Source organism: Chelonoidis abingdonii, chromosome 24 (assembly GCF_003597395.2).
Source record: "Chelonoidis abingdonii isolate Lonesome George chromosome 24, CheloAbing_2.0, whole genome shotgun sequence".
In the NCBI taxonomy this organism is placed as follows: domain Eukaryota; kingdom Metazoa; phylum Chordata; order Testudines; family Testudinidae; genus Chelonoidis; species Chelonoidis abingdonii.
The window spans coordinates 5,777,211-5,792,146 of NC_133792.1; the positions used below are offsets into that span (position 1 = coordinate 5,777,211).

Here is a 14,936-nt window from a genome sequence, read left to right on the forward strand (position 1 = left end):
ATGTGCTAGGTGCCGTACAAACACATAGCAAGAGACAGTCTCCACGGACAAAGGGTGGACGGGGAAACTGAGGCACGGAGAAGGGACATGACTTCCCAAGGTCACACAGCAAAGGCAAAGATAGAACCCAAGTCTCCTGAGTCCCGGTTCATTGCTTTGGCCCCTGAACCATGCTGCCCTCGGCTGCTGGCGGTGATATGGGCACAGCCTGCTGGGAATTGCATGGCCCTGGTCATCATGGGATAGTGCCATGGGTGCGCGAATCTGAACACTGGACTCCCTCCCGCCAAACCAGTCACCAGGCACTGGGCTCTCTCCATCCCTTGGGGTTGCTCAGGGCAACCGAGGCAGGATCTGGCCCTGCTGTGTAGGTTGAAATCTCAACAGAGGAGACCCTAGAATTTCCCAGGCCCTGCTGGCCAGATTCCTCAGCTCCAGTATGGCACGAGAGGACAGTGCCCTCACTGCCGTTCCCTGCCTCTAGACACTCGACTCCTTGCGGAGACAAAATGCCAACCTCCCCTGTCACTGCTAGAGGGCATTCTGCCAGGTCAGGGCAGTGCTGCAGCCGCAAATTAGCAGCCCTGGTTCCCTTCCCCCGTGCTAATCCAACACAAGGGGGTTTTCCTCAAGGTTGCAGGCTAATCCCCCTTCGGTCCCCTCCCCCAGTGCTCTGGGGAGCGGGGGTCCCTAGGCAAACCAGCAGGAAGAGCCCTGAAGAGTTCCCAGGGGTTCCAGCAGCTACTTGCCCTCAGCTGACTGTTTCAGTGTCTCACTGATGCCAGGAGTAGGAAGTGTCATGTGGTTCAGGCAACGCCCCTGGCACCCTCTGAGGCCAGCTACAGCTCTGAGTTGGGTGTTTTTTCCTACCCAAATGTGTGTCCTATTTCCTGTTATCTGCACACAGCCCCCCCTCCCCCCACACTGATCATAAGCCAGATAGGTGGTTTGCAGCCCAAATTCCGCCTCGCTGGGTTTAATCATCCTATGCCGATCTCCTGAGAACAAGCACTGTCACCCACACCCGAGAGAAAAGAGAGGAGGCCACAGGAGTGCCGAAGGGTACGGACAGTGCGCATGAGAACATCCCTGCTGGGAAGGCCAGACCACAAGAAGCCTGCGGCTGCCTAGGGCCCTGTGTCACTGGGCTGAAAGCATCAGGCACTCTAAGCTTCAACACCGCTCCTGCCCCAAACACTCGGCTGCATGCCCCTTGAGCTAAAGGAGAATCTCCATTGGCCCATGGTGGCATGGGGTCTATGACACACAGCTGAGGGGTTTTGGATTACACCCAGTAGAGAGCAGTGGAATGGGGAGGCCAGTTCAGTCCAATACAAAACTTCATCTGGGGCAAAGCCACCTACTTTCCATTGCACTGTTAGGGAATGAGGACAGATATTCAGCTCTCGAGGTGCTGTCACTCCACCATGCCGTGTTCTCCTGGAGAAGGGTCCCCTGAGAGTGGGGGTTGGGATCTGTACAAACAGCCCGCTTGAGCCTGCTGGCCGTTGCATGGCAGGAGCCTGCCCTGGCAGGTCTCACACGTTCCCCACTCGCGCTCTGTGGGAGCTCATGCTGTGATCAGAGGGGTGGGCGGAGCTCTTTACAACTCAGTCTTCAGTGAGAAAGATCTTATTGCCCAAGTCAGCCCCGGTCGAATCGTGGAAGTCAACGAATGGCTATGCAGGTGGTGTCAGAGAGAAGGTTTTGGATTCTTCAACCATGGGATGGTGTTCCAAGAAGGAGGAGTGCTAGGCAGAGATGGGTTCCACCTAACGAAGAGAGGGAAAAGCATCTTCGCAAGCAGGCTGGCTAACCTAGTGAGGAGGGCTTTAAACTGGGTTCACCAGGGGAAGGAGGCCAAAGCCCTGAGGTAAGTGGGGAAATGGGATACCGGGAGGAAGCACGAGCAGGAGAGTGCAAGAGGGGAGGGCTCCTGCCTCATACTGAGAAAGCGGGACAATCAGTGAGTTATCTTAAGTGCCTATACACAAATGCAAGAAGCCTGGGAAACAAGCAGGGAGAAGTGGAAGTCCTGGCACAGTCAAGGAACTATGATGTGATTGGAATAAAGAGACTTGGTGGGATAACTCACATGACTGGAGCACTGTCATGGATGGATATAAACTGTTCGGAGGACAGCAGGGCAGAAAGTGGGGGGTCAGCTTTGCATTGTATGGTAGACAGCGTCTGACTGCCTCAGAGCCCAGATGAACTGCAGCGAAAAACCTGAGTTCTCTAGGATTAAGTTTAGAAGTGTGAGCACAAGGGGATGTCTAGGGTGACTAGACTCCCATGAAAATCGGGACCGTCCGATATTCAGCGTGTCTTGTCCCGGCTTCCTGACGTCTTTGGTCTGATATTCGTTCTGCACAGCAACTTGCCTTATTTATTAGTATTTAATTATCTCTTTGTATTTATTTATTTTATTTGCGCGTCCACCGCAGGCATTCTCAGCTTATCTGTTCTTTTTTTTTCGCTCCCTCCTGCTCTGCTCGGCACATTATAGGTTTTTTTTTTTTGTTTTGCTCTAGCCCGCGGCGGACCCACCCCCTTAATGGTCCCTATATTTTCTCCCTCTCATCTGGTCACCTCTAGTGATTTCAGTTGAGATTCTCTATAGACGACCAGACCTCGTGGAGGCGGGCTTTCTTCTTTCTAGGCACCTAGCGTTAATTCTGCAGTTGCAAGCCCTGGTGTTCTCATGAGAGTGATCTGTGAAATCACCCTGATATCTGCTGGGTCGTGAGGCAATACAGCAAGTGCACAACAACTCCAGGAAGTTTTTGGAAGTGTAGACAATATCTGGTCCAAAGCGCTTGGAAGACCAACTAGGGCAGAGCTCTCTGTGACCGCTGCTGCTGCAACTGGAGAATTAGTAGGAGCAAAGTGTATGGAACTGGGAGGAGTGACCACGATGGGGTTCAGATCGCACAAGGAAGAAAAAGTGAGTGCAGACGAAGATGACCCGATTGGTCAAAAGCAGACTTCGACATCACTAGGGAGCTGATGGGCCAGATCCTGGGGAACACAATGAGGGAAAGGTAGTCCAGAAGCTGGCTGTATTCTTTAAAGGATCCTCTATTTGCAGGTCTGCAGGAACAAATCATCCACGATGTGTTAGGAAGATAGTAAATATGGCAGGGTACCGCTTGGACTTAACAGTCTGAGACATTCTTCGCTGATCTTACAACACAAACAAGAAGCTTACAAGAAATGGAGGAAGTATAAAGATATTGCTCGGCTGAAGGAGTTGAAATCAGGATAGAGCCAATAATCACACTTGGAGTCAGTAGCAGAGGGGTGTTTAAGAGTTCACAAGAGGGTTTCTTCACGGCTTTAGCAACAAGAAAAGCAAGGAAAGTGTGGGCCCTTACTGAATCGGGAGGCAACCTTACGACAGACGGATGTGGGACAAAAGCTAATGCACTCAACTGCTTTTTATGCCTCTGTTTTCAACGATCAAAGGTCACTGCCAGACTGAACCTGGGCAGACATGCAATGGAAGGAGAGTGACCAGCCTCCTGTGGAGAAAGAGTGGTTCAGACGATTTAGAAAAGCTGGTGAGCACAGTCTCGGGGGCCTGGAGGTGCTGCAATCCAGGTGTAAAGGTGCAGATGTGATTGCGGACGCCATTGGACCATTCTATCTTTGAAAACTGTGGGCAAGAACGGGGGGAGTCTGGACTGTATGGAAAATAGCTATGTTAATTGCCCCATCTAAAAAGGGAAAGATGTAGGGATCAGGGAACTACAGGCCAGTCAGCTTCCTCCTACTTTGAAAATATGGCAGGTCCTAAGAATCATGCTGAAGCACTTAGACGAGAGAACAGTCAGCATGGCATTCACAAGGGCAATCATGCTGACACCTATATACTCAGAAGGAGATAACTGGTCGTGGATGAGAAAAGAGTGGACGTGTTAGTCCTTGACTTTTACAAAGCTTTGAATTAGCCCAGTCATCTTGCCAGCAAGTTATTAAGAAGTATAGGCTGAGAATGACTATAAGTGTGAGTAGAAAGCGTGCTGTAGATTGTCAGTCTCAATCGGTAGTGTCGTCAATGATCTTTGATCTTTTAGTAGACGCCAGTATCAATGTGGAGTTGTCCCAAGGGCTGGTCCGAGGCGTTTTTGTTCAATACTCTTCATTACCAGATTGGAGTGATGAGTAGACTGAACGGCTCAGCATGTTTGCAGATTGAGACTAACCTGGGAGGAGTGGTAGATATGCTGGAGGGTAGGGACTAGGTACAGAGGGACTGGACAATTAGAGGATTGGCGCCGAAAAAATCTGAGGAGGTTTCGTTTTCAACAAGTACAAGTGCAAGTCTTGGACTTGGGACGGAAGGATCCCATGCAACTTGTACGCGACTAAGCTGAGTGGCTGCAGCGTTCTGCAGAAAGCCACTTAGGGTTACAGTGGATGAGAAGCTGGATTATGAGTCGAGCAAGTGTCCGTTGCTGCCAAGAAGTCACAGCATTTTGGGTGTGTAAGTCGGGGCATTGCAGCAGATCAAGGGACAGATCATTCCCCTCTATTTACATTGGTAGGCCCTCATCTGGATACTGTGTCCAGTTTTGGGCCACACTAAGAAGGTTCAGTGGAAAATCTAGAAAGAGCGAGCGGAGGGCAACAAAAATGAAATTTATGTGGGCTGGAGCACTGTGACTTTGGAAGGGGCGCAGGCCTGGATTTTTTAGTCTGCAGAAGAGAAGAATGAGGGGGGATTTGATAGCTGCTTTCAACTACCTGAAAGGGGGTTCCAAAGAGGATGGATCTAGACTGTTCTCAGTGGTAGCAGATGACAGAATAAGGAGTAATGGTCTCAAGTTGCAGTGGGGGAGGTCTAGGTTGGATATTAGGAAAAACCTTTTCACCAGGAGGGTGTTGAAGCAGTGGAATAGGTTCCCTAGGGAGGAGGTGGAATCTCCTTCCTTAGGGGTTTTTAAGGTCTGGCTTGACAAAGCCCTGGCTGGGATGATTTAGTTGGGGATTGGTCCTGCTTTGAGCAGGGGGTGGGACTAGGTGACTTCCTGAGGTCCCTTCCTACCCTGATATGCTATGTGATTCTCATAGCTCTCAGGGAGGCTCTATAAGGATTCACGGGACTTGAACCCATGTCTGTAGAGTGCCAGGTAGGCAATACTTCCAGGCAGCCTTGGCAAAGCCATGGTCAATACACCAAACATCCTGGGAGACCAGTCACTGCAGGACGTGCCAGCCACAGCAGAGGTGACTGGTAGCTCCTCCCCTGACCACAGATTGGCCCAGACAAGCTACTGAACTGTGGAGGGAGGCCCAGGAAGTTGAGTGAGTAACAAGGCAGATCTTTGACCTGCTGTTGAGACAGACCCTCACCCTGTCTTGTCCCTTGTTCTGGCCTTGCCCTGGGTTCCTGGCTATTGACTCTGGCTTGACCCTTTTCTCTGGTTCCTGCCTGTTGATTCCAGCTTATCCTCCCCCAGCTTGACTGCCTATGGCTCTAACCTCTTGACATGACTGCCCAAGCCCCATTCCCTGACAGGCTTGCACAGGAGCAACTCATTGGAATTTAGGGCAGTGCTCCAGTTATGGGGAAAAAGTAAGGAAGCCCTTTGGGCTGCTGCTCTTCAGCACCAAATTCTCCTGGCTGGAGAGGCAGGGAGACAGGGTGGCTGAAACCAGGAGCAACAGTCCTGCGGAGTCCCTAGAACCTGAGTTTGGCACTGTGCCGCTATCAACTTCAACCACAGCTCCCCGCTCCTGCTGGCAGAGGGCACTGCCCACAGCTCCTGGGCTGATTTAGGAGCCGAAGTCCCATCCACACGATCACTTCTGAAAATGGGATGTAAGTTCCTAAGTCGCCTGGGTGCTTTTGAAAATGTTACTCTACATCATCTTAGGGTCTGTCCTCCACAACTCAACATAAAGGATGCTGGGCAAAGCCTGCTCTCTCATTCCTCCTGTCTGGTGTTAGGCCTGAATAAAGATATAGCAGACAAAACCAGGTATGCCAACCTGACCAAAGTCAGGCTAACAGAGGTAGTGGGTGATCCCTAAGTGGAAAAGAACTGAGAAGCAGCATGTCTCACGAAGAGCTGGGAAAAAGAGATAAGGGAGGGGCTACATTCCTGATATAGTACCAACTGTGCTGTGTTAGGAACAGTTACTTTAAAGAACTGATAAGAAACCCCAGCCTCTCAGCCTCCCTGTTTTCACTCCTTGGTTCAGTTCTCTGTCTGTTTTAACGTCCCTACATTCCTAACTTGTGGTGCTTGCTAAGATATTGTCAATCACCTAATGCTGTAAAACATGTATACTAAAAGTGTCTAGTTTCTAGTTGTTAGAAGAAGGGGGTGGGTTGCTCAAGTGAATAATTTATGATGCGATGGAATTGTCTATATAGGCTTATACTAAGACATAAGGAGCAGGCTGGTTCTCTCTGGAGACGAGCTGCTCTCTACTGATGCGTGCACTTGTCAATAAAGAGCTTTTGATTGGACCTTGCTGGTGTTGCCTGTCTCTCTCGCGGTCAGACAACGAACTTTGCCATCTGGGTAAGAGTCCCTGACATCTTTGGCGACTCCGCCGGGACTCGTCTGACTCTCCGGCGGGGGATTGGACCCTGAGGCAACGCAGCGCACATCCTCTGGTTTAGAGGAGCCTTGCCTGGTGATCTGATCTCTGTGTCGGTGATAAGGCGTGTTCTGTGAACCAGCTGAAGCTCGTAGAAATCCGGCAATGTCCACCTACCTGTTGAGTAGTGTCCAGGTTGTCGGGGTTCGAGTCCCTGACAACTTAGGTCTGGGTTACAGTCCCAGTCCAGGTCTGGGTTAGAGTCCCAGTCCAGGTTTGCGCAGGATCCAAGTTGTCTAGGTTAGAGTCCCAGCCTGGGTTTGAGTCCCAGTCCAGGTCTGGGTTAGAGTCCCAGTCCAGGTTTGCACAGGATCCAAGTTGTCTGGGTTAGAGTCCCAGCCTGGGTTTGAGTCCCAGTCCAGGTGTTCGAGTCCCTGGAGAGGTAAGTGAGCACTCGAAGTGGGGGTTAGAGTCCCTTCACCAAAATGGGACAAGTTGGCAGTAAGTGCCTGGGGGATGCCCCGTTGTCTCTGATACTTAGAGATTGGAAAGAGATTTCTGAGACTGCTGGTCTAGTTAAATTTAAGATGAGAAATCTGTGTTGGATCCAATGGCCACCACTTACCTTTCATTTGTCCCCGACTAGAGACTAGCCGGAGGGTGAAACCTTTTCCACAGATTGGATAAACTCCTTAAGGGATATTTTGGTTGATCTTAGGCCAGGACAAATGGATTATTTGTTTGTATGGTATAATTATAAACCCATGGAGGGACGGGTAGCTTTTGAAGCTGTTTGTATGGAGAGCTCTTGTAAAAATCCCCGCCATATGCCCCAGAGCCGCACCGGGAGGAGGACAATTTTGTTCCTGTTCTTCCCCCTGTCTGGTGGAGTGCAAGGATTCAAAGGCAGATTAGGGATACTTCAGGGGCAGAGGAGGGACCTGTCTAGGAAGGGGAGACCGTATATCCTAGTGTACTCTCTCCCTGTTGTAGCTGCTAAAGCAAGATCAGATGCAGAATGGTACTGGGAGCCAGTGTGAGTGACTGTTACCGGAAGACACCCAGAGTACCCTGTGAAGCAAAAGCTCGTGACCAGGACTACTCTAACGCAAGCCCGGTAACTAGTGGATCTTTAGGAGGTCCGACTCACATGGTGGGGCTGACTCGGCCTGGCATCAGCCGGTGAGGAAGCTTACCTGGGGTCTAAGGAGGTGTGTACCCATCTTCAACTCCCCATATTCCTTCCGTGTGGTAATGAGCAGTCTGATCATCTCACTGGATGCAATCAAGTAGTGGCGCTGTCTCTCAGAGACTAGCCGACGCTCTTTGCTGAAGGGAGGTGTAGGAGGGTCGTGGCCATCACATCGTTAGCCTCTCAACATGTGAGTGCCCTGTAGGGAAAATCCTTAATTATGACCGCTAGCTGGGAAGGGCACCCTGCCTGGTGTGTAGTGGAACAGGGTGGGTGACACGTCTAACATTCCATCCACCCCCTAAGGAACCCAGCATATACATGTACGTACATTATGGTCAACAACCTGCAGGTATTTAGAAAACAGGAATATTTACACGCGTTGAAAATCCATCTAAAACAATACCACTTAGAAGGTACTCCAATCCTAGATAAGATCATACATCTGAAGAGGAGTGTTTAATCACTAAAAAGCCCGACAAGCATGAAGCAAATTTGCATTGAGGAAAGGAACGGGTTTAAGATTTAAATTCAGCTTGGCCGAGGGAATAAAAGAAAGTTGCTCTGCGTCAAGGTCAAGAATCAACGCAGACTATGCTAATACATAAGAAAACTGCTCTTCTGCCCCAGCTGGGTGTGAAAAAATATAGACAGAGGCGAACCAAAGGCAATACAAATTACAGACTGAGATTACATTGCAAAGCTTAACGTCCACTAAGAGCCACAGGGTGCTTGTACCCCGGAGCCGGTCGTGGCTATGGTGACACAAAGAAGCCACAGGCAGCCGACCTACAACTGAATCTCTGAAAAATAGACGCTGCAAGGAATCCAAGGGTGTAACAGAACAGCCCTCCCAAAGAGCGAGAAGCTTTGGATAACTCTGGACAAGCTGTAAGTACAGAATCTCCCTTCATTTCACCCCCTTCTCTGAACATATAACTACAGATGTGGCCAGTCGGACATACGTGTGTGAGTATGGAAAGGGTTTAGGCTTGGGGATTAATGTTTTTCCTGAGGATGTGGAGAGTGTTCCCAACACCCCCTGTGTGTGTTCTATTATTTATGTAATGAAGCCTAAAATTCAAGTTTATGTGTGTTTTATCTTCCCCAACGATCCTGTAGTGTCACTTCTCACCCGACACAAGGATAGAATGGTAACAGAATTTGTCACAGGTTGTGAGCCAATTAAGAAGGGGGAGCCTGCAGAAATGTACACCATCTATTTGTTTTACCAGCTTGTTATTATGTGGCTTTGCTGGTACTCGCGCTGGTGTTATATCTGTTGAGAACTGCATGTATTAAATAATGAGCCCTGAACCGGGCGTGACTCATCCGCCTCGGTCACCTCTGCTGTCACTCCTGGGAATGTAGCTCTAACTGCAGCTGGAGCCCTCTTGCATGGGCCGGTGATGTGCCGCCTTCCACTTCTGCTACGGCTGCGTGTCCGCTCCTGGACTCGATGCCCCTTTACGTGGGTTCTGCCGCCCCTGGCAGTAACCCCTTTCTCCTTAGGGTTTTCCTCACTGGAACCCCCCACTCTATCCCACTTTGCCTCACGTCTTGGCACTGCCCAGTCATTAGCTAGCCCCACGCCCTGGGGCAGGACTGCGTATTAGCCGTCCTCATATGCAGCAAAGAGGTGTGGGACTGGCTGCGCTTGTACTACCCCTGGGTTGCAGCCTGAACCCCAGTACCTCTGCCAATTCTAGCCGCAGCGGGAGCTTTCCAGGCAAGGAGCTTCCCGCAGCTCCGCTAACCTTCCCCAGGCCATCCTTTTCACCCTAGGTACCTTGTCTGGTCCGTGCAGCAGCCGGCCCTTCCTCCTTCTTGAAACAACGAGAAGAGATCGCTTGGCTCTGGCTTTCTCTGCCCCTTTTAATAAGGGCCTGTGGCCAGTTTGGGGTGGTGGCCCCAGCTGCCAGCCACTTCCCCAATCAGCCCAGCCTATAAGGGCTGCTTTCCTCCAGCCACAGCCCCTTCCCAGGGGCTGTTTTTAACCCCTCGGCCGGAGCAGGGATCCACCCTGCGTAACAAGCCCTAAATAGGATAAGGAACGCTATCTGGTTCTGTGTTCTGGGTTCTGTTTTGGTTAAGCCGGTTAAGTGTTTTCTGTCTTGTTCCATTTGGGCGTTAGGAGTGTGGGTGGCAACTGAACTCTCGTTCGTAATTCTCTCGGAGTGAAGCCAGTGCGTGCGTGAAGCTCTGAGGTTGAATTAGATCCCTTCGTGTCCGTTCCCTGTAGCGGTCAGGGATAGAAAAAACCTTGGATTAACCGTAATTCCCCTGCTTCTCTGTGGAATTTCAATGTTCTGTTTGAGTGTCAGCCAGACAGATGGGTGGATCGCTGGGTTAATACCCTCTAAAGGGGTTGGATTATATGTTAAAGTAAATGGCCTTTACCCAAGGTCCATGGTTTTTGCCCAGGTTGGCAAAGCCTCATGAGGAGCGACCTCTGGTAGTCTTGTGAGTAAGATATTTAAGGAAAAAACCAGGAAGGTGGGCTAGATGAAAAGCCACCCTTCTAGCTAAACGGGTAATGGACAAGCGGTGCTATGGAAGGGACGTCTCAGTGAGAAAAGCCGAGATCAGGCCCAGGCGGGGGGCAGGCAACAGACAAAGAGATTGTAAAATACAGGTTGGAAATTTGAGGGTGTAGTGGAGGAAGGAGTAAGAAAGTTGTGAGCAGGGATTTCGATACCCAGGACAAATACTTGAAATTGAATGACTTGAAGTTAATAAAAGTGGCTTTGAGAGACAAGCAGTGATTTAAAGAAGAGTGAGAGATGTTAACTCTGTATTGGCCTGAGGAACACAGCAGTTTGAACTTGTAAAAATGCTAAGAGGAAATGTTCTTGTGTCTTTGCAAATGTTTAGGTAAATAAATTCAGGCAAAGAAATGTATTAGATTGCAATCAGTTTGCTAGAATAATTTAGTTGAATTAGCTGAATAATGCTATACAGTTGTTTATGTAATTGAAAGCTGGGCGGTCTATGAAACAAATACAAGAAAATATTGGGTAATTCCTCCTGTTTTTCCTGAAATCAACAAGGGATTTTAAAATTTAAGCATGATTGACTGCGCCAGAAGGGGTAGACCTCTGTTTTGTCTTTTCCAGAGTAATCAGAGAAAATGATGCCAGCTGAACAGCATCAACGTACATGCATTTACTGGCACTATAGGAATTATGTTTGTGTCTATGTTCTGTCTTGTGTATTTGGTCTCATGGCCGGAATTTGTTGTGTTAGTGTTTTTTCATGGATGGTCGGTAATGGAATCAGCAGAGAGGTTAGACTGGAAGGCAGAGCTTGTTTTATCAAACTTGAAAATCAAGTGTTTGATAAATCAGGAAAGTGATATGTCAAAGTCTAATACATTTCTTAATTAAGTAAGAAAAAGAAACTTCATTGGCCAAATTGTTAATTGCAAAAATTGTTGTTAAAATTTGCATACCAACAGTTTTTGGAAGCAAAGACATGAAAAGTTAACCCACTCCCCATATTGTACATGGGATCTTTCTGGCTACCTCTGATTTTTAGCCAGGGGGCTGGGGATGGTGGAAAGCTATTGGACTAGAGGTTGAATTGAATGAAACTCCTCAAAGTGAGTGTACTTGTTCTAGCTTGTTGCTCCAAAGTTCTGTAATAAGGTTATTTTAGTAAAAAGGGTATGTGTGGCACATATTGAATAAAGACTAATGTACTGTATAATGACAATGTTTATGTGTTCATTTTTGGGAAAAAGGTGTATAAGTGAAAAGTGGAAGTTCCCTTTGCAGGTTAAAAGAAGCCAAGAAGGGAAAAAAGACAAAGAACAAAATGAGTTAACTGGGAAAAAAATAATTAGCTGGCAAGCTCAGGCTATAGATAAGACATTGACTTCACTCAAGGACACTGCTCACAGTCAAGACTTGGCTGACAACCAGGAAAAGGAGGCTTGAATTTGCCCACGCAATTTGAGATCTGCAAAACACTAATGAAATGTGTTAGGTTTCTTTTCTCACAGGTAAAGAAGCGCTACCCGAAGACCCTAGCAGCCCTGCCACTCCTTGGAACCAGGAAACTGGATTGATGTAAAGGTCCACCAACGAAAGACTGCTTTGGCTCCATGTTGGAAAGGCCCTCATGAAGCCCTGCTGACTACCAACACTGCTGTGAAGTGCCAGAGACTGACTGCCTGTACCCATGATTCTCACTGCAAAAAGACCCCTCCACCGTGGGAGAATTCTCCTACTGATGATTAGCCATTTCTCCTTCTATCTCCACCGTGCCTTCTGGACAGCAGGGGAAAGGACAAGGTGAATTGCTAGTAACCTTTCCCTTGTCCATTGACAGATCTACTGTGCCTTTGAATTTTTCTAGAAGAATCAAAAACCATTACAGGGTGATTTGCTGTAACCTCTCCCCTGTAGGATGCTGAACCACGACTGTTTTGGGAAAGAAGAAGGAACACTCACTGCACTGAAATTGCCAAAGTCCAGGAATTCCTGACTAGAAAGGACATTAAGAACTGACCCTGGTGAAGAAACAAAAAATTATACACTGGCAGGAAGAAATTTGTGGGACCCATGCTTGGGAATGTGGTATTGATTGGATTTTGGGGTTTATTCTACAGGCTGCGCCCTGTGTTCTGGATAAATCCTTCAGCATGTATTGCTCTCTCTGATTGGGTTTTAAATAACAAGTACCCAAAGAGTTTCTTCTGCCACTGGAAATTTTACCCGTACTGAAACCATTCCAGTAACTAATAATGTAACCCCCTCCTATGCTATTAATGTTAATGCCTTTTGAAAGTACCTAAGAATAGCTAAATAACAGATGTAATATAGTACTGCACCAAGGAAAGATGGTATTGAATATCACTGAGGCTGGGAAGGCATTGCAGTGGGATCTAGTATGTTTAGAAATTCAGGATTTCCTGAATGACCAGCTGATGGCCATTCGGAGTGATCTTGAGTACCAGACTTGGCCCACTGCCCTTACAGACACATCAGGAGTACCATCTGATCTGTGGTCATGGAGACATACTGGAGACTTTCTGGGTGGAAGTGTGGACATTTACAGTGCTCCTTCCAAGCATTTGGACTGGGGGGTGGGTGGGCTTCCACATACCGAATCCTGATGGGTCCATGGGGAGGATGCACGTGGGACTGGATTATTCGCTGAGACATCTGGGAAATTAGACCACTTGGTATACCTTACTAATTTATAGTCAGTGCCCCAATCCCTTAGTTGTCAGACAAACAGGATTCCACTCTTTTGTCCGTGCATTCATTCCTGGGTTGGGGATGGCTAAGTTCAAGAAAGCAGTTGTAAATATTTCTGCAGAGCTTAATAAAAACAGCTAATGCATTAATAGACACTTTCCAAAAGTTGCAACGAGAGATTGATAAAGTAGCAGAAGTGACTTTGCAAAATAGACGTGTGCTAGATGCCATGAATGCTGAATTAGGGGGGGCTTGTGCTCCCATCGGGAAAAAATGTTGCTTTTCTGTTAATCACTCTGGCTTAATTGACAAGGATTTACAAGCTATTAAGAATGCTGCTTCTGTTTTCCATGCTGTATCTCTTGATCACACTTTTAGTTTTAAGGACCTCCTCCCAGACCTTGGGTCATGGTTTACTAGCCTCTCCCGTACAACTGTTAAATGGATGTGTGTCCCAAGAGTCCCATTATGGTCCTCTAGGGACAAAGGGGGGATTGTTAGGCCTGAATAAAGATATAGCAGACAAAACCAGGTATGCCAACCTGACCAAAGTCAGGCTAACAGAGGTTTGTGGGTAATCGCTAAGTGGAAAAGAACTGTGAAGCAGCATGTCTCACGAAGTGCTGGGAAAAAGTGAGATAAGGGAGGGGCTGCATTCCTGGCATAGTACCAACTGTGCTGTGTTAGAAACAGTTCCTTTAAAGAACTGATAAGAAACCCCAGCCTCTCAGCCTCCCTGTTGGTTCAGTTCTCTGTCTGTTTTAACTCCCCTACATTCCTAACTTGTGGTGCTTGTTAAGATATTATTAATCACCTAATGCTGTAAAACATGTATACTAAAAGTGTCTAGTTTCTAGTTGTTAGAAGAAGGGGGTGGGTTGCTCAAGTGAATAATTTATGACGCGACGGAACTGTCTATATAGGCTTATACTAAGATGTAAAGAGCAGGCTGGTTCTCTCTGGAGACGAGCTGCTCTCTATTGATGTGTGCACTCTTCAATAAAGAGCTTTTGATTGGACCTTGCTGGTGTTGCCTGTCTCTCTCGCGGTCAGACAACGAACTTTGCCGTCTGGATTAGAGTCCCTGACACTGGGATCCCTTAATGTTCATTCCCACCCTCTCACAGTCCACTGACTGATCCCAATGACAATCCAGTTTTACTGGAACCTGTTACAATTACAACTGGAGAAAGAGGGGACTGGATAATTAAGGTGATTAGCAATGGGATACAGAGCCTCTTGCTTCTAGATTCTAGGCAGGTCAGTAGGGACCAGATATCTTTACCATTGAATGTATACAGTGTTCTTGTAGCCCGGTTGGTCCCAAGATATGAGAGACAAGGTGGGTGAGGTCATATCTTTTATTCACCAACTTCTGTTGGAGAGAGAGATGAGCTTTCGCGCTTACACAGAGCTGTTCCTCAGGTCTGGGAAATGTACTGTGGCTATGTCTGCAACAGACATGTCAAATCAAGTTACGTCGCCCTGCAGCTGCTGCAGTTCATACCTTGCTTGTGCACATGCATGCTTGGCTGCTTGCATCGGCAGTGCACGTACTCACTAAGACAGCTCATGTCGATGCACAGTGCAGTGCAGTGCACCATGAGTAGGTACGCCCCAGTGCAACTTGCCACCATCCAATGCACTGTCTTTTGAGACGGTTTAGCAATGCATGATGGGACCAAAACGAGTCGTGCAGGGGTGACTGGGAGCATGGGATCAACTTCTCCGTTTGCTATGGTCTCCATCCCATAATGTTATTTGTATTTGTAAGCAGAGTCAGGATGAGCTGTACCCTGACATCTGGTGGTGAAGTATGGGAAGTGTTGAAAGAATGTCTGGAATGCGAATCTCAAATATTTGCATAGGCACGCCCACCCCATCCCAGACTGCCGAGCTGTGGGACTGCTTTGTGACAGAAATGACTCAACCTCAGTTGGGTGGTACTTGCTAGACAAGGGACATGGGTTCCAAAACCCTGTGAA

The 14,936-nt window shown here is 48.1% G+C and overlaps 1 long non-coding RNA gene across 1 annotated transcript; it reads left to right on the forward strand.

Moving 5' to 3' along the window:
* The first annotated feature begins 5,951 nt into the window (after positions 1–5,951).
* LOC142045900 (uncharacterized) lies at positions 5,952–13,970 on the forward strand. The gene is made up of 2 exons (XR_012654806.1): positions 5,952–6,997; positions 11,751–13,970. It is a non-coding gene; the product is annotated as an uncharacterized LOC142045900 (long non-coding RNA).
* The last annotated feature ends 966 nt before the right edge of the window (positions 13,971–14,936 follow it).